This window comes from Aristolochia californica, unplaced genomic scaffold (assembly GCF_029961685.1).
Source record: "Aristolochia californica isolate CCGP_79_NKW_82.1479 unplaced genomic scaffold, dmAriCali1.0.hap1 SCAF_5, whole genome shotgun sequence".
In the NCBI taxonomy this organism is placed as follows: domain Eukaryota; kingdom Viridiplantae; phylum Streptophyta; class Magnoliopsida; order Piperales; family Aristolochiaceae; genus Aristolochia; species Aristolochia californica.
In genome coordinates this window covers 29,252,224-29,274,906 of record NW_027182214.1, presented here as the reverse complement: position 1 = coordinate 29,274,906, position 22,683 = coordinate 29,252,224, and positions in this window count along the sequence as shown.

Sequence of the window (22,683 nt, the reverse complement as noted above, 5' to 3'; positions counted from 1 at the left end):
AAATAATGGCTTGTTTGACTCGGGTTAATATCCCACCACACGTTCACTTGAGAATTTAATGAGCATTTGTTATTCTCTTTAAAAGGTTTGGATCCATAGGTCATTTGCATCTTTAACATGTTTCAAGCATGCATATCCATTTTTAAAACACGTGTAGAAGAAATTTCTTTCTAATAAAATTCCAAGATATTAGGGTTGAACTAGTGGAATTTCCCAAACTTGGATAACAAAACTTTTGGGTTCATTTGTGGTGTGTTAATAAATTTTCTTTACTTACATTTGTTGATGGTTATAATTTTTTCCATACAGAGCTAATTCCAAAGAGTGTCTGTAATTTTTAGTGATTGTAAGCTCTTTTTAGTTTTTAAATATCAGGTTTTTCAATCATCGGGAAAGGAGGAGGCAGAGGATTTTTAACTGAGTGTTGACTCCCAATCCATAAGTCATTTCTCAAAAAAATATAGCCTGTTACACATGATTACTCACATTACAATCATCTATGATTTTTAGGTCAGCTTTCTGTAAATGGGCAAAATATTGGCTTGTTTGACTACGGTAACTATCCCACCGCACGTTCATTTGAGAATTTAAAGTTTTTTAATTCTCTTTAAATTGTTTGAATCCGAAGGTCATTTTCATCTTTAACATGTTTCAAGCATGCATATTCATTTTTAAAACATGTGTAGAAGAAATCTCTTTCTTATAAAATTCCAACTATTAGGGTTCAACTAGAGGAATTTCCAAAACTTGGATAACAAAACTTTTGGGTTCATTTGTGGTTTGTTAATAAATTTTCTTTACTTACATTTGTTTTATTTTAAATTTTTTCCATTCAAAAACTCTAAAATCTTCATTTTGTTGTGATCTATTTGCCTTTTTTTCTTTATGGGATGAAGGGAGAGCGAAAACTCGAAGTTTTGATTTAAGAAAAAAGTGTACATCAAAAATGGAAATGCACAATGCACAAATTTAGAGAGAGATAATTCAAAAAAGTGTCTCTAATTTTTAGTAATTTTTATCTCTTTTTATTTTTAATATATCAGGTTTTGCAATCGTCGAGAAAAGGGGGAGGCGGGGGATTTTTAATTGAGTTTTGACTCACAATCCATAAGTCGTTTCTTAAAAAAATATAGCCCGTTACACATGATAAATAACTTTACAATCATCTATGATTTTTAGGTCAACCTTTTGTAAATGAGCAAAGTAATGGCTTGTTTGACTCGGGTAAATATCCCTTCGCACGTTCACTTGAGAATTTACTTAGCATTTTTTATTCTCTTTAAAAGGTTTGGATCCATAGGTAATTTGCATCTTTATTAAGTTTAAAGCATACATATACATTTTTAAATCATATGTAGAAGAAATCTCTTTCTTATAAAATTCCAACCTATTAGGGTTGAACTAGTAGAATTTCCCAAACTTTGATAACAAAACTGTTTTGTTCATTTGTGGTGTGTGAAGAAATTTTCTTTTATATTTTTACGTTTTTTCCATACATAAAATTTTGATTTTTTTGTGATCTATTTGTCTTTATTGTTTAGGGGATGGAGGGAGAGTGAAAACTCAAAGTTTTGATTTTATAAAAAAGTGTACATCTAAAATGTAAATACACAATGCACAAATGTAGAGAGAGATAATTAAAAAGAGTGTCTGTATTTTTTAGGGATTGTAAGCTCTTTTTAGTTTTTATATATATGGTTTTGCATTCGTAGGGAAAAGGGGGAGGCGGGGAATTTTTAACTGAGTGTTGACTCCCAATCCATAAGTCATTTCTTAGGGTAATATAGCCCGTTACGCATGATAAATCACTTTACAATCATCTATGATTGTTAGGTCAGCGTTTTGTAACTGGGCAAAGTAATGGCTTGTTTGACTCGGTTTACATATCCAACCGCACATTCACTTGAGAATTTAATGAGCGTTTTTTATTCTCTTTAAAAGGTTTGGATCCATAGGTGATTTGCATCTTTAACATGTTTCAAGCATGCATATCCATTTTTAAAGCATGTGAGGAAGAAATCTCTTTCTTATAAAATTCCAAGCTGTTAGGGTTGAACTAGTGGAATTTCCCAAACTTGGACAACAAAATTTTTGTGTTCATTTGTGGTGTGTGAATAAATTTTCTTTACTTAAATTTGTTATTGTTTTAAATTATTTCCATACACAAACTCTAAAATTTTCATTTTGTTGTGATCTATTTGCCTTTTTCTTTTACGGGATGAAGGGAGAAGGAAAACTCAAAGTTTTGATTAAAGAAAAAAGTGTTCATCTAAAATGGAAAAGCATAATGCACAAATGTAGAGAGAGGTAATTCAAAAGAGTGTTTGTAATTTTTAGGGATTTTAAGCACTTTTTAGTTTTTATATATAAGGTTTTGCAATCGTCAGGAAAAGGGGAAGCGGAGGATTTTTAACTCAGTGTTCACTCCCAATCCATAAGTCATTTCTTAAAAAAATATTGCCCGTTATGCATGATAAATCACTTTACAAACATCTATGATTGTTACATCAGCTTTTTGTAAATGCACAAAATAATGGCTTGTTTTACTCGGGTAAATATCCCTCTGCATGTTCACTTGAGAATTTATTGAGCGTTTGTTATTCTCTTTAAAAGGTTTGGATCCATAGGCCATTTGCATCTTTCACACGTTTCAAGCATCCATATCCATTTTCAAAACAGTTGTAGAAGAAAATCTCTTTCTTATAAAGGTCCAAGCTATTAGGGGTGAAATAGTGGAATTTCCCAAACTTGGATAACAAAACTTTTGTGTTCATTTGTGGTGTGTGAATAAATTTTCTTTACTTAAATTTTTTATTTTTTTAAATTTTTTCCGTACATAAACTTTAAAATTTTCATTTTGTTGTGATCTATTTGCCTTTTTAGTTTACGGGAAGAAGCGAGTGCAAAAAGTCGAAGTTCTGATTTAAGAAAAAATGTAGATCTAAAAAGGAAATGCACAATGTAGAAATGTAGAGAGAGATAATTCCAAAGAGTGTTTGTAAGTTTTTGGGATTGAAAGCTCTTTTTAGTTTTTATACCATAGTTTTTGCAATCGTTGGGAAAAGCGGGCGGCGGAGAATTTTTAACTAAGTGTTGACTCCAAATTCATAAGTAATTTCTTAATAAAATATAGCCCGTTATGCATAATAAATCACTTTACAATCATCTATGATTGTAAGGTCAGCTTTTTGTAAAAGGGAGAAATAATGGCTTGTTTGACTCGGGTAAATAGCCCACCGCACGTTCACTTGAGAATTTAATGAGCGTTTTTTATTCTCTTTAAAAGGTTTGTATCCATAGGTCATTTGCATCCATAACATGTTTATTTACAGGATGAAGGAAGAGTGATAACTCAAAGTTTTGATTTAAGAAAAAAATGTACATCTAAAATGGAAATACACAATGCACAAATGTAGAGAGAGATAATTCAAAAGAGTGTCTATCATTTTTCAGGATTGTAATCACTTTTTAGTTTTTATATATCAGGTTTTACAATCGTCGGGAAAAAAGGGAGGCGATGGGTTTTTATCTGAGTTTTGACTCCAAATCCATTAGTCATTTCTTAAAAAAATATAACCAGTTACACTTGATAAATTACTTTACAATCATCTATTATTTTTAGGTCAGCCTTTTGTAAATGGGCAAAATAATTTCTTGTTTGACTCGGGTAAATATCTTACCGCAAGTTCACTAGAGAATTTAATGAGCGTTTGTTATTCGCTTTAAAAAGTTTGGATCTGTAGACCATTTGCATCTTTAAGATGTTTCAAGCATGCACATCCTTTTATAAAACATGTGAAGAAGAAATATCTCTCTTATAAAATTCCAAGCAATAAGGGTTGAACTAGTGGAATTTCCCAAGCTTGGATAACAAACTTTTTGTGTTCATTTGTGGGGTGTGAATAAATTTTCTTTACTTACATTTTATATTGTTTTAATTTTTTTCCACACATAAACTCTAAAACTTTTATTTTGTTGTGATCTATTTACCTTTTTTGTTTACGGGAAGAAGGGAGATAGAAAACCCAAAGTTTTGATTTAAGAAAAAAATGTACATAAAAAATGGAAACGCACAATGCAGGAATGTTGAGATAGATAATTCTAAAAAGTGTCTATAATATTTAGGGATTTTAAGCACTTTTTAGTTTTTATATATCAGTTTTTGCAATCATCGGGAAAATGGAGAGGCGGGGGATTTTTAACTGAGTGTTGACTCCCAATCAAAAAGTAATTTCTTAATAAATTATAGCCCATTACGCATGATAAATCACTTTACAATCATCTATGATTGTTAGGTCAGCTTTTTGTAAATGGGTAAAATAATTGCTTGTTTGACTCAAGAAAATATCCCACAACACGTTCACTTGATAATTTAATGAGCGTTTGTTATTATCTTTAAAAGGTTTGGATTCATAGGTTATTTGAATCTTTAACATGTTTCAAGCATGCATATCCATTTTCAAACATGTGTAGAAGAAATCTCTTTCTTATAAAATTCCAAGCTATTAGGGTTGAACTAGTGGAATTTCCCATACTTGGATAACAAAACTTTTGTGTTCATTTGTGGTTTGTGAATAAATTTTCTTTACTTACATTTTTTACTGTTTTAAATTTTCTCCATATATAAACTCTAAAATTATCATTTTGTGGTGATCTATTTGCCTTTTTTTTTTTTACGAGATGAAGGGTGAGCGAAAACTCAAAGTTTTGATTTAAGAAAAAAGTGTACATCTAAAATGGAAATACACAATGCCCAAATGTAGAGAGAGATAATTCAAAAGAGTGTCTGTAATTTTTTGGGATTGTAAGCTCTTTTTAGTTTTTATTTATTAGGTTTCGCAATTGTCGGGAAAAGGGGGAGGCGTGGGATTTTTAACTGAGTGTTGACTCCATATCCATAAGTCAGTTCATACAAAAATATAGCCCGTTACGCATGATAAATCACTTTAGAATCATCTATGATTGTTAGGTCAGCTTTTTGTAAATGAACAAAATAATGGCTTGTTTGACTCAGGTAAATATCCCTTCGCACATTCACTTGAGAATTTAATGAGTGTTTGTTATTATCTTTAAATGATTTGGATCCATAGGTCATTTGCATCTTTAATATGTTTCAAGCATGCATATCCATTTTTAAAAAATATGTAGAAGAAATTTTGTTCTTATAAAATTCCAAGTTATTAGGGTTGGACTTGTGGTATTTCCTAAAATAATGCCTTTTTTCGTTACGCATGATAACTTACATTACATTCATCTACGATTTCTAGGTCATCTTTTTGTAAATGGGCAAAATATTGGCTTGTTTGACTCTGGTAAATATCGCACCGCACATTCACTTGAGAATTTAATGGGCGTTTATTATTTTCTTTCAATGGTTTGGATCCATAGGTCATTTGAATTATTTACATGTTTCAAGCATGCATATCCATTTTTAAAACTTGAGTAGAAGAAATGTCTTTCTTATAAAATTCCAAGCTATTAGGGTTGAACTTGTGGAATTTCAAAAACTTCGATAAAAAAACTTTTGTGTTCATTTGTGTTGTGTTAATAATTTTTTTTTACTTACATTTGTTATTGTTTTAAATTTTTTCCATACATAAACTCTAAAATTTTCATTTTGTTGTGATCCATTTGCCTTTTTTATTTATGGGATGATGGGAGAGCGAAAACTCAAAGTTTTGATTTAAGAAAAGTTTTTTCATCTAAAATGGAAATGCACAATGCACAAATATAGGGAGAGCAAATTTCAAAGAGTGTCGGTAATTTTTAGGGATTGTAAGCTCTTTTTAGTTTTAATATATCTGGTTTTACGATCGCCGGGAACAGGGGGAGGTGGGGGATTTTTAATTGAGTGTTGACTCGCAATCCATATGTCATTTCTTACAAAAATATAGCCCGTTACGTATGATAAATCAATTTAAAATCATCTATGATTGTTAGGTTAACATTTTTTAAATGGGAAAATAATGGCTTGTTTGACTCGGCTAAATATCCCTCCGCACGTTCTCTTGAGAATTTAATAAGTGTTTGTTATTCTCTCTAAAAGGTTTTCATCCTTAGGTCATTTGCATATTTAACATGTTTCAAGCATGCATATCCATTTTTAAAACATATGTAAACTAAATCTCTTTCTTATAAAATTCCAAGCTTTTAGGGTTGAAATAGTGGAATTTCCTAAACTTGGATAACAAAACTGTTGTGTTCATTTGTGGTGTGTGAAGAAATTTTATTTACATATATTTGTTATTGTTTTAAATTTTTTCCATACATAAACTCTAAAATTTTCATTTAGTTGTGATCTATTTGCCTATATTGTTTACGAGATGAAGGAAGAGCGAAAAATCAAAGTTTTGATTTAAGAAAAAAGTGTACATCTAAAATGGAAATACACAATGCACAAATATAGAGAGAGATAATTCAAAAGAGTGTTTGTAATTTTTTGGGATTGTAAGCTCTTTTTAGTTTTTATATATCAGGTTTCGCAATCGTCGGGAAAAGGGGGCGGCGTGGGATTTTTAACTGAGTGTTGACTCCATATCCATAAGTTAGTTCTTACAAAAATATAGCCCGTTACGCATGATAAATTACTTTAAAATCATCTATGATTTTTAGGTCAGCTTTTTGTAAATGGAGAAAATAATAGCTTGTTTGACTCGGGTAAACATTGCACCCCACGTTCACTTGATAATTTAATGAGCGTTTGTTATTATCTTTAAATGGTTTGGGTCCATAGGTCATTTGTATCTTTAACATGTTTCAAGCATGCATGTCCATTTTTAAAACATATTTAGAAGAAATCTCTTTCTTATAAAATTCCAAGTTATTAGGGTTGAACTAGTGGTATTTCCCAAAATTGGATAACAAAACTGTTAGTGTTCATTTGTGGTGTGTTTAGAAATTTTCTTTACTTACGTTTTTTATTTTTAAAAATTTGTCCCTTACACATACTCTAAAATTTTCATTTTGTTGTGATCTATTTGCCTTTTTTGTTTACGGGGTAAAGGGAGAGTGAAAATTCAAAGTTTTGATTAAAGAAAAAAATGTACATCTAAAATGGTAATGCACAATGCACAAATGTAGAGAGAGATAATTTAAAAGAGAGTCTGTAATTTTTAGGGAATTTAGGCTCTTTTTAGTTTTTATATATCAGTTTTTACAAGCGTCGAGAGTGTTGAGTCCCAATCCATAAGTCATTTCATACAAAAATATAGCCCGTTACACATGCTAAATCACTTTACAATCATTTATGATTGTTTGGTTAGCTTTTTGTAAATGGCTAAAATAATGGTTTGTTTGACTCGGGTAAAAATCCTTCCGCACGTTCACTTGAGAATATAATGAGTGTTTGTCTTTAAAAGGTTTGGATCCATTGCCCATTTGCATATTTAAAATATTTCAAGCATGCACATCCATTTTTAAAACACTTGTTGAAGAAATCTCTTCCTTATAAAATTCCAAGCTGTTTGGGGTCAACTAGTAGATTTTCCCAAACTTGGATAACAAAACTTTTGTGTTCATTTGTGGTGTGTAAATAAATCTTCTTTACTTACGTTTGTTATTGTTTTAAATTTTATCCATACATAAACTTTAAAATTTTTATTTTGTTGTGATCTATTTGGCTTTTTAGTTTACGAGAAGAAGGGAGTACGAAAAGTCAAAGTTCATATTTAAGAAAAAAGTGTATATCTAAAATGGAAATGCACAATGCAGAAATGTGGAGAGAGATAATTCCAAAGAGTCTTTAATTTTTAGGGATTGTAAGATCTTTTTAGATTTTATATATATGTTTTTGCAATCATCAGGAAATAGGGGAGGCGGGGGACTTTTAACTGAGTGTTGACTCTATATCCATAAGTCAGTTCTTCCAAAAATATAGCCCGTTATGCATGATAAATCACTTTAAAATCATCTATGATTGTTAGGTCAGCTTTTTGTAAATGGCCAAAATAATGGCTTGTTTGACTCGGGTAAATATCCCTCTACACGTTCACTTGAGAATTTAATGAGCATTTGTTATTCTCTTTAAATGGTTTGGATCCATAGGTCATTTGCATCTTTAACATGTTTCAAGCATGCATATCCATTTTTAAAACATATGTAGAAGAAATCTCTTTCTTATAAAATTCCAAGTTATTAGGGTTGAACTAGTGGTACTTCCCAAATTTGGATAACAAAACTGTTGTGTTCATTTGTGGTGTGTTTAGAAATTTTCTTTACTTATATTTTTTATTATTTTAAATTTTTTCCATACACAAACTCTAAAATTTTCATTTTGTTGTGATTTATTGCCTTTTTCATTTACGGGATAAAGGGAGAGCGAAAACTCAAAGTTTTGATTTAATAATAAAATGTATATCTAAAATGGAAATGTACAATGCACAAATGTTGAGAGAGATAATTCAAAAGAGAGTCGGTAATTTTTTGGGAATGTAAGCTCTTTTAAGTTTTTATATATCAGTTTTTGTAATCATCATTTCTTAAAAAAATATAGCCCGTTATGCTTGCTAAATCACTTTACAATCATCTATGATTGTTAGGGCAGCTTTTTGTAAATGGCCAAAATAATGGCTTGTTTGACTCGGGTAAATATCCCTCCGCATGTTCACTTGAGAATATAATGAGCGTTTGTTATTCTCTTTAAAAGGTTTGGATCCATAAGCCATTTGCATATTTAACATATTTGAAGAATGCACATCCATTTTTAAAACAGTTGTTGAAGAAATCTCTTCCTTATAAAATTCCAAGCTATTTGGGGTCAACTAGTAGATTTTCCCAAACTTGGATAGCAATACTTTTGTGTTCATTTGTGGTGTGTGAATAATTTTCTTTAACATGTTTCAAGCAAGCATATCCACTTTTAAAACATGTGAAGAAGAAATCTCTTTCTTATAAACTTCCAAGCTATTAGGGTTGAACTAGTGGAATTTCCCAAACTTGGATAACAAAACTGTAGTGTTCATTTGTCGTGTGTGAATAAATTTTCTTTAATTATATTCTTTATTTTTTTAAATATTTTCCATACATAAACTCCAAAATTTTCATTTTGTTGTGATCGATTTGCCTTTTTTGTTTAAGGGATGAAGGGAGAACGAAAACTCAAAGTTTTGATTTAAGAAAAAAGTTTACTTGTTAATGGAAATGCAAAATGCACAAATGTAGAGAGATATAATTCCTAAGAGTGTCTATAATTTTAAGGGATAGTAAGCTCCTTTTATGTTTTTATATATCAGCTTTTGCTATCGTCGGGAAAAGGGGGAGGTGGGAGATTTTTAACTGAGTGTTGACTCCAAATCCATAAGTTATTTCTTAAAAAAATATAGCCCGTTACGCATGTTAAATCACTTTACAATCATATATGATTGTTAGGTCAGCTTTTTGAAAATGGGCAAAATAATGGCTTGTTTGACTTAGGTAAATATCCAACCGCATGTTCACTTGAAAATTTATTGAGCGTTTGTTATTCTCTTTAAAATGTTTGGATCCAAAGGTCATTTGCATCTTTAACATGTTTCAAGCATGTATATCCAGTTTTAGAACAAGTGTAGAAGAAATCTCTTTCTTATAAAATTCCAAGCTATTAGGGTTGAACTAGTGGAATTTTCCAAATTTGGATAACAAAACTTTTTTGTTCATTTGTGGTGTTTGAATAAATTTTCTTTACTTACATTTCTTATAGTTATAAATATTTTCCATAGATAAACTCTAAAATTTTCATTTTGTTATGATCTATTTGCCTTTTTTCATTTCGGGATGAAGGGAGAGCGAAAACTCAAAGTTTTGATTTAAGAAAAAAGTGTACTTCTAAAATGGAAATGCACAATGCAAAAATGTAGAGAGTGCTAATTCCAAAGTGTTTCAATAATTTTTTGGGATTGTAAGCTCTTTTTAGTTTTTATGTATCGGGTTTTGCAATCGTTGGGTAAAGGGGGAGGCGGGGGATTTTTAACTGAGTGTTGACAACCAATCCATAAGTCATTACTTTCAAAATTATAGCCCGTTATGCATGATAACTCACATTACAATCATCTATGATTTTTAGGTCTACTTTTTTTAAATGGGCAAAATATTGGCTTGTTTGACTCGGGTAAATATCCCACCGCACATTCACTTGAGAATTTAATGAGAGTTTGTTATTCGCTTTAAAAGGTTTGGATCCATAGGTCATTTGAATCTTTAACATGTTTCAAGCATGCATATCCATTTTTAAAACATGTGTAGAAGAAATTTCTTTCTTATAAAACTCCAAGCTATTAGGGTTGAACTAATGGAATTTCCAAAAATTGGTTAACAAAACTTTTGGGTTCATTTGTGGTGTGTTCTTTACTTACATTTTTTATTGTTTTAAATATTTTCCAAACATAAAATCTAAAATTTTCATTTTGTGGTGATCTATTTGCATTTTTTTTATACAGGCTGAAGGGAGAGCGAAAACTCAAAGGTGGTATTTAAGAAAAAAGTGTACATCTAAAATGGAAATTTACAATGCACATTGCACAAATGTAGAGAGAGATAATTCCGAAGAGTGTCTGTAATTTTTAGGGATTGTGAGCTCTTTTTAGTTTTTATATATCAGGTTTTGCAATCGTTGGGAAAACGGGGAGGCGCGGAATTTTTAACTGAGTGTTGACTCCCAATCCGTAAGTCATTTCTTACAAAAATATAGCCCGTTACACTTGATAAATCACTTTACAAACATCTATGATTGTTAGGTCAGCTTTTTATAAATGGACAAAATAATGGCTTGTTTGATTCGGGTACATATCCCACCGCACGTTCACTTAAGAATTTAATGAGACTTTGTTATTCTCTTTAAAAGGTTTGCATTGATAGGTCATTTGCATCTTTAACATGTTTCAAGTATGCATATCCATTTTTAAAACATGTTTAGAAGTAATCTCTTTCTTATAAAATTCCAAGCTATTAGGGTTCAACTAGTGGAATTTCCCAAACTTAGATAACCAAAATTTTGCGTTCATTTGTGGTGTGTGAATAAATTTTCTTTACTTATATTTGTTATTCTTTTGAATCTTTTCTGTACATAAGCTCTAAAATTTTCATTTTGTTGTGATCTATTTCCCTTTTTAATTTCCGGGATGAAGGGAGATGAAAACTTAAAGTTTTGATTTAAGAATAACGTGTACATCTAAAATTGAAATGCACAACGCACAAATGTACAAAGAGATAATTCCAAAGAGTGTCGGTAATTTTTTGGGATTGTAAGCTCTTTTTAGTTTTTATATATTAATTTTTGCAATCATTGGGAAAAAGGGGAGGCGGTTGATTTTTAACTGAGTGTTGACCCCCAATCCATAAGTCATTTCTTTAAAAAATATAGCCTATTACGAATGATAAATATCTTTACAATCATCTATGATTGTTAGGTCATCTTTTTTAAATAGGCAAACTAGTGGCTTGTTTGACTCGGGTAAATATCCCACCACACGTTCAATTGAGAATTAAATAAACGTTATTTATTCTCTTTAAAAGATTTGGATCCATAGGTCATTGAATCTTTAACAAGTTTCAAGCAAGCATATCCATTTTTAAAAGATGTGTCAAAAAAATTAGTGTCATATAAAAATTCAAAGCAATTCGGGTTGAACTAGTGGATTTTCCCAAACTTGGATAACAAATCTTTTGTGTTCATTTGTGGTGTGTGAATAAATTTTCTTTACTTAAATTTGTTATTGTTTTAAATATTTTCCACACATAAACTCTAAAATTTTCATTTTGTTGTGATTTATTTGCCTTTTTTGTTTACTGGATGAAGCAAGAGTGAAAACTCAAAGTTTTGACTTAGGAAAATAGTGCACATCTAAAATGGAAATATACAATGCACGAATGTAGAGAGAGATCATTCCAAAGTGTGTTTGTAATTTTTAGGGATTTTAAGCTCTTTTTAGTTTTAATATATCAGGTTTTGCAGTCGTTGGTAAAAGGGCTAGGCGGGGAATTTTTAACTGAGTGTTGACTCCCAATCCATAACTCATTTCTCACAAAAAATGAGCCCATTATGCATGATAAATCACTTTACAATCATCTATGATTGTTAGGTTAGCTTTTTGTAAATGGGCAAAATAACGGCTTGTTTGACACGGGTAAATATCCAAATGCACGTTCACTTGAGAATTTAATGAGCGTTTGTTATTCTCTTTAAAATGTTTTGATCCATAGGTCATTTGCATCTTTAACTTCAAGCATGCATATCCATTTTTAAAACATATGTAGAAGAAATCTCTTTCTTATAAAATTCCAAGCTATGAGGGTTGAACTACTGGAATTTCACAAACTTGGATAACAAAACTTTTGTGTTCATTTGTGGTGGGTGAATAAATTTTATTTATTTATATTTTTTATTGTTTTAAATCTTTTCCATACAGAAACTCCAAATTTTTCATTTTGTTGTGATCTATTTGCCTTTTTTGGTTTTTGGATGAAGGGAGAGAGAAGTGTGCAAAACAAATGGAACTGCACAATGCTCAAATATTGAGAGAGATAATTCCAAAGAGTGTCTGTAATTTTAAGGGATTGTAAGCTCGTTTTTTTTTTTATATATCAGGTTTCGCAATCGTGCGGAAAGGGGAGAGGCGGGGGATTTTTAACTGAATGTTGACTCCCAATCCATACGTCATTTCTTACAAAAATATAGCCCGTTACGCATGTTAAATCACTTTACAATCATCTATGATTGTAAGGTCAGCTTTTTGTAAATGGCAAAATAATAGCTTGTTTAACTCGGGTAAATATCACACCGCACGTTCACCAGAGAATTTAATGAGCAATTGTTCTTCTCATTAAAATGTTTGGATCCATGGGTCATTTGCATCTTTAACATGTTTCAAGCATGCATATCCATTTTTAAAACATTTGTAGACGAAATCTCTTTCTTATAAATTCCAATCTAATAGGGTTGAACTAGTGGAATTTCCCAAACTTGGATAACAAAACTGTTGTGTTCATTTTTGGTGTGTTAATAATTTTTATTTACGTACATTTGTTATTGTTTAAAATTTTTTCCATACATAAACTTTAAAATTTTTATTTTGTTGTGATCTATTTGCCTTTCGTTTTACAGGACGAAGGGAGAGCGAAAAAGTTTTGATTTAAGAAAAAAGTGTACATCTAAAAAATGAAATGCACATTGCACAAATGTATAGAAAGATAATTCCAAAGAGTGTCTATAATTTTTAGGGATTATAAGCTCTTTTTAGTTTTTAAATATCAGGTTTTTCAATCGTTGGGAAAATGGGGGAGGCTGGGGATTTTTAACTGAGTGTTGACTCCCAATCCATAAGTGATTTCTTACAAAAATATTCCCGTTAAGCATTATAAATCATTTTACAATCTATGATTATTAGGGTCTGCTTTTTGTAAATGGGCAAAACAATGGCTTGTTTGTCTTGTGTAAATAGCCCACCGCATGTTCACTTGAAAATTTAACGAGCGTTTGTTATTCTCTTTAAAATTTTTGGATCTATAGGTCATTTGAAACTTTAACATGTTTCAAGCATGCATATCCATTTTTAAAACATGTGTAGAAGAAATCTCTTTTTTAAAAAAATTCCAAGCTATTAGGGTTGAACTAGTGGAATTTTCCAAACTTGGATAACAAAACTTTTGTGTTCATTTGTGGTGTGTGAATAAATTTTCTTTACTTACATTTTTTTTATTGTTTTAAATTTTTTCCATACATAAACTCTAAAATTTTCTTTTTGTTGTGATCTAGTTGCCTTTTTTTTTATAGGAAGAAGGGAGAGCAAAAACTCAAAGTTTTGATTTAAGAAAAAATTGTACATATAACAAGGAAATTCACAATGCAAAAATGTAGAGAGAGATAATTCAAAAGAGTGTCTATCATTTTTATGGATTGTAAGCTCTTTTTAGTTTTTATATATCAGGTTTGGCAATCATCGGGAAAAGGGGGAGGCGGGGGATTTTTAACCTAGTTTTGAATCCAAATCCAGAAGTCATTTCTTACAAAAATATAGCCCATTACACATGATAAATCACTTTACAATCATTTATGACTGTTAGGTCAGTCTTTTATAAATGGGCAAAATTATGGCTTCTTTGATTCGGGTAAATATCCCACCACTGGAGAATTTAATGAAAGTTTGTTATTTTCTTTAAAAGTTTTGGATCCATAGGCCATTTGCTTCTTTAACATGTTTCAAGCATGCATATCCTTTTATAAAACCTGTGAAGAAGAAATCTCTTTCGTATAAAATTCCAAGCAAATAGGGTTGAACTAGTGGAATTTCCCAAACTTGGATAAAAAAACTTTTGTGTTCATTTGTGGGGTGTGAATAAATTTTCTTTTCTTACATTTGTTATTGTTTTAAATTTTTTCCATACATAAACTCTAAAACTTTTATTTTGTTCTGATCTATTTGCCTTTTTTATTTACGGGAAAAAGGGAGATCGAAAACCCAAAGTTCTGATTTAAGAAAAAAGTGTACATCTAAAATGGAAATGTACAATGCAGAAATATAGAGAGAGATAATTTCAAAGAGTGTCTGTAATTTTTAGGGATTGTAAGCTCTTTTTATTTTTTATATATCAGTTTTTGCAATCAATGGGAAAATGGGGAGGCGGGGGATTTTTAACTGAGTGTTGACTCCCAATTCATAAGTAATTTCTTAATAAAATATAGCCCATTACGCCTGATAAATGACTTTACAATCACCTATGATTGTTAGGTCAGCTTTTTGAAAATGGGCAAAATAATGGCATGTTTGACTCGAAAAAATATCCCACCGCACATTAACTTGAGAATTTAATGAGTGTTTGTATTATGTTTGAAAGGTATGGATCCATAGGTGATTTGCATATTTAACATGTTTCAAGCATGCATATCCATTTTAAAAACATGTGTAGAAGAAATCTCTTTCTTTTAAAATTCAAAGCTATTAGGGTTGAACTAGTGGAATTTCCCAAACTTGGACAAAAAAACTTTTGTGTTCATTTGTGTGGTGTGAATAAATTTTCTTTACTTACATTTGTTATTGTTTTACATTTTTTCCATACATAACCTCTAATATTTTCATTTCCTTGTGATTTATTTGCCTTTTTTGTTGAAGGGATGATGGGATAGCGAAAACTCAGTTTTGACTTAGGAAAAAAGTGCACATCTAAAATGGAAATCCATAATGCACAAATGTAGAGAGAGATCATTCCAAAGTGTGTTTGTAATTTTTAGGGATTGTAAGCTCTTTTTAGTTTTATATATTAGGTTTTGCAATCCTTGGGAACAGGGGGAGGTGGGGAATTTTTAACTGAGTGTTGACTCCCAATCCATAAGTCATTTTCGTTACACATGATAAATCACTTTACAATCATCTTTGTTTGTTAGGTCAGCTTTTTGTAAATGGGCAAAATAATGACTTGTTTAACTCATGTAAATATCCCACCGCCTGTTCACTTGAGAATTTAATGAGCGTTTGTTTTTCTCTTTAAAAGGTTTGGATCCACAGGTCATTTGCATCTTTAACATGTTTCAAGCATGCATATCCATTTTTAAAACATGTGTGTAGAAGAAATCTCTTTCTTATAAAATTCAAAGCTATTAGGGGTTAACTAGTGGAATTTCCCAAACTTGGATAAAAAAAATATTGTGTTAATTTGTGGTCCGTGAATTAATTTTCTTTACTTACATTTGTTATTGTTTTAAATTTTTTCCATAAATAAACTCTAAAATTCTCATTTTGTTGTGATCTTTTTGCCTTTTTTGTTTACAGGATGAAGGGAGAGCGAACACTCAAAGCTTTCATTTAAGAAAAAAATGTACATCTAAAATAGAAATGTACAATGCAAAAATGTAGAGAGAGATAATGCAAAAGAGTTTCTATCATTTTAAAGGGATTGTAAGCTCTTTTTTGTTTTTATATATCAGGTTTTGCAATCGTCTAGAAAAGGGGGAGGCGGCTGATTTTTAATAGAGTTTTGACTCCTAATCCATTAGTCATTTGTAACCAAAATATAGCCCGTTACGCATGATAAATCACTTTACAATTATCTATGATTGTTAGGTCAGCCTTTGTAAATGGGCAAAATAATGGCATGTTTGACTCGAGTAAATATCCCACCGTACGTTCACTTGAGAATTTAATTATCATTTGTTATTCTCTTTAAAAGGTTTGGATCCGTAGGCCATTTTCTTCTTTAACATGTTTCAAGCATGCCAATCCTTTTTGAAAATATATAAAGAAGAAATCTCTTACTTATAAAATTCCAAGCAATTAGGGTTGAACTAGTGACATTTCCCAAACTTGGACAATAAAACTTCTATGTTCACTTGTGGAGTGTGAATAAATTTTCTTTACTTACATTTTTTATTGTTTTAAATTTTTTTGATAAATAAAATCGAAAATTTTCATTTTGTTGTGATCTATTTGCCTTTTTTGTTTACGGGATGAAGGGAGAGCCAAAACTCAGGTTTTATTTAAGAAAAAGGTGTAAATCTAAAATGGAAATCCACAATGCACAAATGTAGAGAGAGATCATTCGAAAGTGTGTCTGTAATTTTTAGGGATTGTAAGCTCTTTTTAGTTTTTATATGTCAGGTTTTGCTATCGTTCGGAAAAGGGGGAGGCAGGGAATTTTTAACTGAGTGTTGACTCCCAATATATAAGTGATTTCCAACAAAAATATAGCCCATTACACATGATAAATCACTTTACAATCATCTATGATTGTTAGGTCAGCTTTTTGTAAATGGGCAAAATAATGGCTTGTTTGACTCGCGTAAATATCCCACTGCACGTTCACTTCAGAATTTAATGAGCGTTTGTTATTCTCTTTAAAAGGTTTGGATCCGTAGGTCATTTGCATCTTTAACATGTTTCCTGCACGCATATCCATTTTTCAAACAAGTGTAGAAGAAATCTCTTTCTTATAAAATTCCAAGCTATTAGGGTTGACCAAGAGGAATATCCAAAGCTAGGATAACAAAACTTTTGTGTTCATTTGTGGTGTGTTAATAAATTTTCTTTACTTAAATTTGTTATTGTTTTAAAATTTTTCAAATAATAAACTCTAAAACTTTCATTTTGTTGTGAACTATTTGCCTTTTTTCTTTACGGGATGAAGGGAGAACGAAAACTCAAAGTTTTGATTTAAGAAAAAAGTGTGTATCTAAATTGGAAATACACAATGCGAAAATGTAGAGAGAGATAATTCAAAAGTGTATCTGTAATTTTTAGGGATTTTAAGCTCTTTTTAGTTTTTATATATCAGGTTTCTCAATCATTGGGAAAAGGGGGTGGCAAGGGGATTTTAACTGAGTGTTGACTCCCAATCCATAAGTCATTTCTTACAAAAATATAGCCCATTACGCATGTAATCACTTTACAATCATATATGATTGTTTGGTCATCTTTTGGTGAAAGGTCAAAATAACGGCTTGTTTGACTCAGGTAAATATCCCTCCGCACGTTCACCTGAGAATTTATTGAGCGTTGGTTATTCTCTTTAAATTGTATGGATCCATAGGTCATTTGCATCTTTAACCTGTTTCATGCATGCATATCCATTTTTAAAACATATGTAGAAGAAATCTCTTTCTTATAAAATTCCAAGCTATTAGGGTTCAACTAGTGGAATTTCCAAAACATGGATTACTAAACAAATGTGTTCATTTGTGGTGTATGAAGAAATTTACTTTACTTTCATTTGTTATTCTTTTAAATTTTATCCATACATAAACTCTAAAATTTTTATTTTTTTGTGATCTATTTGCCTTTTATGTTTACAGGTTGAAGGGAGAGCGAAAACTCAAAGTTTTAATTTAAGAAAAAACTGTACATCTAAATTGCAAATGCACAATGCACAAATGTAAAGAGAAATAATTCAAAAGAGTGTCTGTAATTTTGTAAGGGTTTGTAAGCTCTTTTTAGTTTTTATATATTAGGCTTTGCAATCGTCGGGAAAAAGGGGGGGTCGGGGGATTTTTAACTGAGTGTTGACTCCCAATCCATAAGTCATTTCCTACAAAAATATAGCCCGTTACACTTGATAAATCACTTTACAATCATCTATGATTGTTAGGTCAACTTTTTGTAAATGGGCAAAATAATGGCTTGTTTGACTCGGGTAAATATCCCACCGCACTTTCCCTTGAGAATATTATGAGCATTTGTTATTTTCTTTAAAATTTATGGATCCATAGGTCATTTTCATCGTTAACACGTTTCAGGAATGCATATCCATTTTTAAAACATGTGTAGAAGAAATCTCTTTGTTATAAAATTCTAAGCTATTAGGGTTGAACTAGTGGATTTTCCTAAACTTGAATAACAAAAAATTTGTGTTCATTTGTCGTGTGTGAATAAATTTTCTTAACTTATATTTGTTATTGTTTTAAATCTTTACCACACATAAACTCTAAAATTTTCATTCTGTTGTGATCTATTTGCCTTTTTTTTTACGGGAAGAGGGAGAGCGAAAACTCAAAGATTTGATTTAAGAAAAAAGTGTAAATCTAAAATGGAAATCCACAATGCACAAATGTAGAGAAAGATAATTCCAAAGATTGTCTATAATTTTTAGGGATTGTAAGCTCTTTTTAGTTTTTATATATCAGGTTTTGCAATCGTCGGGAAAAGGGGGCGGCGGTGGATTTTTAACTGAGTATTGACTCCCAATCCATAAGTCATTTCTTACGAAAATATAAACCATTACGTATGATAAATCACATTACACTCATCAATGATTGTTAGGTCAGCTTTTTTCTAAATTAGAAAAATAATTGCTTGTTTGACACGGGTAAATATCCCATCGCTCGTTCACTTGAGAATTTAATGAGCGTTTGTTATTCTCTTTAAAAGGTTTGGATCCATAGGTTATTTGAATATTTAACATGTTTCAAGCATGCAAATCCATTTTTAAAACGTGTGTATAAAAAATCTCTTTGTAATAAAATTCCAAGCAAAAATGGTTGAACTAGTGGAATTTCAAAAACTTGGATAACAAAAATTTTGTGTTCTTTTGTGGTGTGTGAATAAATTTTATTTACTTAAAATTTTTAATGTTTTAAATTTTGTCCATACATAAACTCTAAAATTTTCATTTTGTTATGATCTATTTGCCTTTTTTGTTTAGGGGATCAAGGGAGAGCGAAAACTCAAAGTTTTGATTTAAGAAAAAAGTGTACATCTAAAATGGAAATGCACATTGCAAAACTTTAGAGAGAGATAATTCAAAAGAGTGTGTAATTTTTAGGGATTGGAAGCTCTTTTTAGTTTTTATATATCAGGTTTTGCCATCGTCAGGAAAAGGGGGAGGTGGGGGATTTTTAAATGAGTGCTGACTCCCAATCCATTAGTCATTTCTTACTAAAATATAGCGTGTTATGCAAGATAAATCACTTTACAATCATCTATGATTGTTAGGTCAGCTTTTTTTAAATTGGCAAAATAATGGCTTGTTTGACTTGGGTAAATATTCCATTGAATGTTCACTTGAGAATTTCTTGAGCATTTTTTATTCTCTTTAAAAGTTTTGGATCCATACATCATTTTCATCTTTAACATGTTTCAAGCATGCATATCCATTTTTAAAACATGTGTAGAAGAAATCTCTTTCTTATAAAAATTCGAAGCTATTAGGGTTGAGCTAATGGATTTACCCGAACTTGAATAGCAAAACTTTTGTGTTCTTTTGTGGAGTGAGAATAATTTTTATTTACTTATATTTTTTATTGTTTTAAATCTTTACCACACATAAACTCTAAAATTTTCTTTTTGTTGTGATCTATTTGCCTTTTTTGTTTACTGGAAGAAGGGAGAGCGAAAAATCAAAGTTTTGATTTAAGAAAAATGTATACTTGTAAAATGGAAATCTACAATGCACAAATGTAGAGCGAGATAATGCCAAAGAGTGTCTATAATTTTTTGGAATTGTAAGCTTTTTTTAGTTTTTATATAAGAGGATTTCCAATTGTCGGGAAAAGGGGGAGGTAGGGGATTTTTAACAGAGTGTTGACTCCCAATCCATAAGTCATTTCTTAAAAAAATATAACCCATTACGCATGGTAAATCACCTTACAATCATCAATGATTACTAGGTCAGCTTTTTTTAAATTGGAAAAATAATGGCTTGTTTGACAAATGTAAATATCCCAACGCACGTTCACTTGAGAATTTAATGAGTGTTTATTATTATATTTAAAAGTTTTTGATCCATAGGTCATTTGCATCTTTAACATGTTTCAAGCATGCAAATCCATTTTTAAAACATGTGTAGAAGAAATCTCTTTGTTATAAAATTCCAAGCAATAAGGGTTAAACTAGTGGAATTTTCCAAATTTGATAAAAAACATTTGTGTTCATTTGTGGTGTGTGAATAAATTTTTTTTACATAAAATTTTTATTGTTTTAATTTTTTTCCATACAAACTCTAAAATTTTCATTTTGTTGTAATCTATTTGCCTTTTTTGTTTAGGGGATGAAGGGAGAGCGAAAACTCAAAGTTTTGATTTCAGAAAAAAGTGTACATCTAAAATGGAAATGCACATTGCACAACTGTAGAGAGAGATATATCAAAAGAGTGTCTATAATTTTTAGGGATTGCAAGCTCTTTTTAGTTTTTATATATCAGGTTTTGCAATAGTCCTAAAAAGGGGCAGGCGAGGGATTTTTAACTGAGTGCTGACTCCCAATTCATTAGTCATTTTTTAAAAAATATAGCCCATTACGCATGATAAATAACTTTACAATCATCTATGATTGTTTGGTCAGCTTTTTGTAAATGGGCAAAATAATGGCTTGTTTGACTCATGTAAATATGCCTCCGCATGTTCACTTGAGAATTTTATGAGCATTTGTTATTCTCTTTAAATGGTTTGGATTCATAGGTCTTTTCATCTTGAACATGTTTCAAGCAAGCATACCCATTTTTAAAACATATGCAGAAGAAATCTCTTTCGTATAAGGGTTGAACAAGTGGAATTTCCAAAACTTAGATAACAAAACTATTGTGCTCATTCGTGGTGTGTGAATAAATTTTCTTTACTTACATTTGTCAGCATTTTAAATTTTTTCCTTACATAAACTCTCAAATTTTCATTTTGTTGCGATTTATTTTCCTTTTTTTTTTACCGGATGAAGGGAGAGCGAAAACTCAAAGTTTTTATTTAAGAAAAAAGTGTGTATCTAAAATGTAAATCTACAATGCACAAATGTAGAGAGAGATCATTCCAAAGTGTGTCTGTAATTCTTAGGGATTGTAAGCTCTTTTTAGTTTTTATATATAAGGTTTTGCAATCGTTGGGAAAAGGGGGAGGCGGGGGATTTTTAACTGAGTATTGACTCCAAATCCATAAGTCATTTCTTTAAAAAATATAGCCCGTTACGCATGATAAATCACTTTACACTCATCTATGAAATTTAGGTAAGCTTTTTGTAAATGGGCAAAACAATGGCATGTTTGACTCGGGTAAACATCCCTCCGCACATTCACTTGAGAATTTAATGAGCGTTTTTTATTCTCTTTAAACGGTTTGGATCCATAAGTAATTTTCTTCTTTAACATGTTTCTAGCATGCATATCAATTTTTAAAACATATGTAGAAGAAATCTCTTTTTATAAAATTCCAAGCTATTAGGGTTCAACTAGTAGAATTTCCAAAACTTGGAAAAAAAAAAAGTTGTGCTCATTTGTGGTGTGTGAATAAATTTTCTTTACTTATATTAGTCATTGTTTTAAATTTTTACAATACATAAACTCAAAATTTTTCATTTTGTCGCGATTTATTTGCATTTTTTGTTTACGGGATGAAGGGAGAGCGAAAACAAAGTTTTGATTTAAGAAAAAAGTGTACATCTAAAATGGAAATCCACAATGAACAAATGTAGAGAGTGATCATTCCAAAGAGTGTATGTAATTTTTAGGGATTATAAGCTCTTTTTAGTTTTTATATATCTAGTTTTGAAAACATCAGGAAAAGGAGGAGGTGGGGGATTCTTAAAAGAGTGTTGTCTCCCAATCCATAAGTCATTTCTTTCTAAAAAATAGCCCATTACGCATGATAAATCACTTTTCAATCATCTATGATTGTTAGGTCAGCTTTTTGTAAATTGGCAAAATAATGGCTTGTTTGACACGGTAAATATCCCACCACACGTTCACTAGAAAATTTAATGAGCGGTTGTTATTCTCTTTAAAAGGTTTGGAACCATAGGTCATTTGCATCTTTAGCATGTTTCAAACATGCATATCCATTTTTAAAACATGTGTAGAAAAAATCTATTTGATATAACATTTCAAGCTATTAGGATTGAACTAGTGGAATTTCCCAAACTTGGATAACAAAACTATTATGCTCATTTTTGGTGTGTGAATAGATTTTCTTTTATTATATTTGTCATCGTTTTAAATTTTTATAATACATAAACTCAAAAATTTTCATTTTGTTGCGATTTATTTTCATTTTTTTTTTACTGGGTGAAGGGAGAGCGAAAACTCAAAGTTTTGATTTAAGAAAAAAGTGTACATCTAAAATGGAAATACACAATGCACAAATGCAGAGAGAGATCGTTCCAAAGTGTGTCTATAATTTTCAAGGATTGTAAGCTCTTTTTAGTTTTTATATATCAGGTTTTGCAATCATTGGGAAAAGGGGGAGACGGGGAATTTTTAACTAAGTGTTGAGTCCAATTCCATAAGTCATTTCTTACAAAAATATAA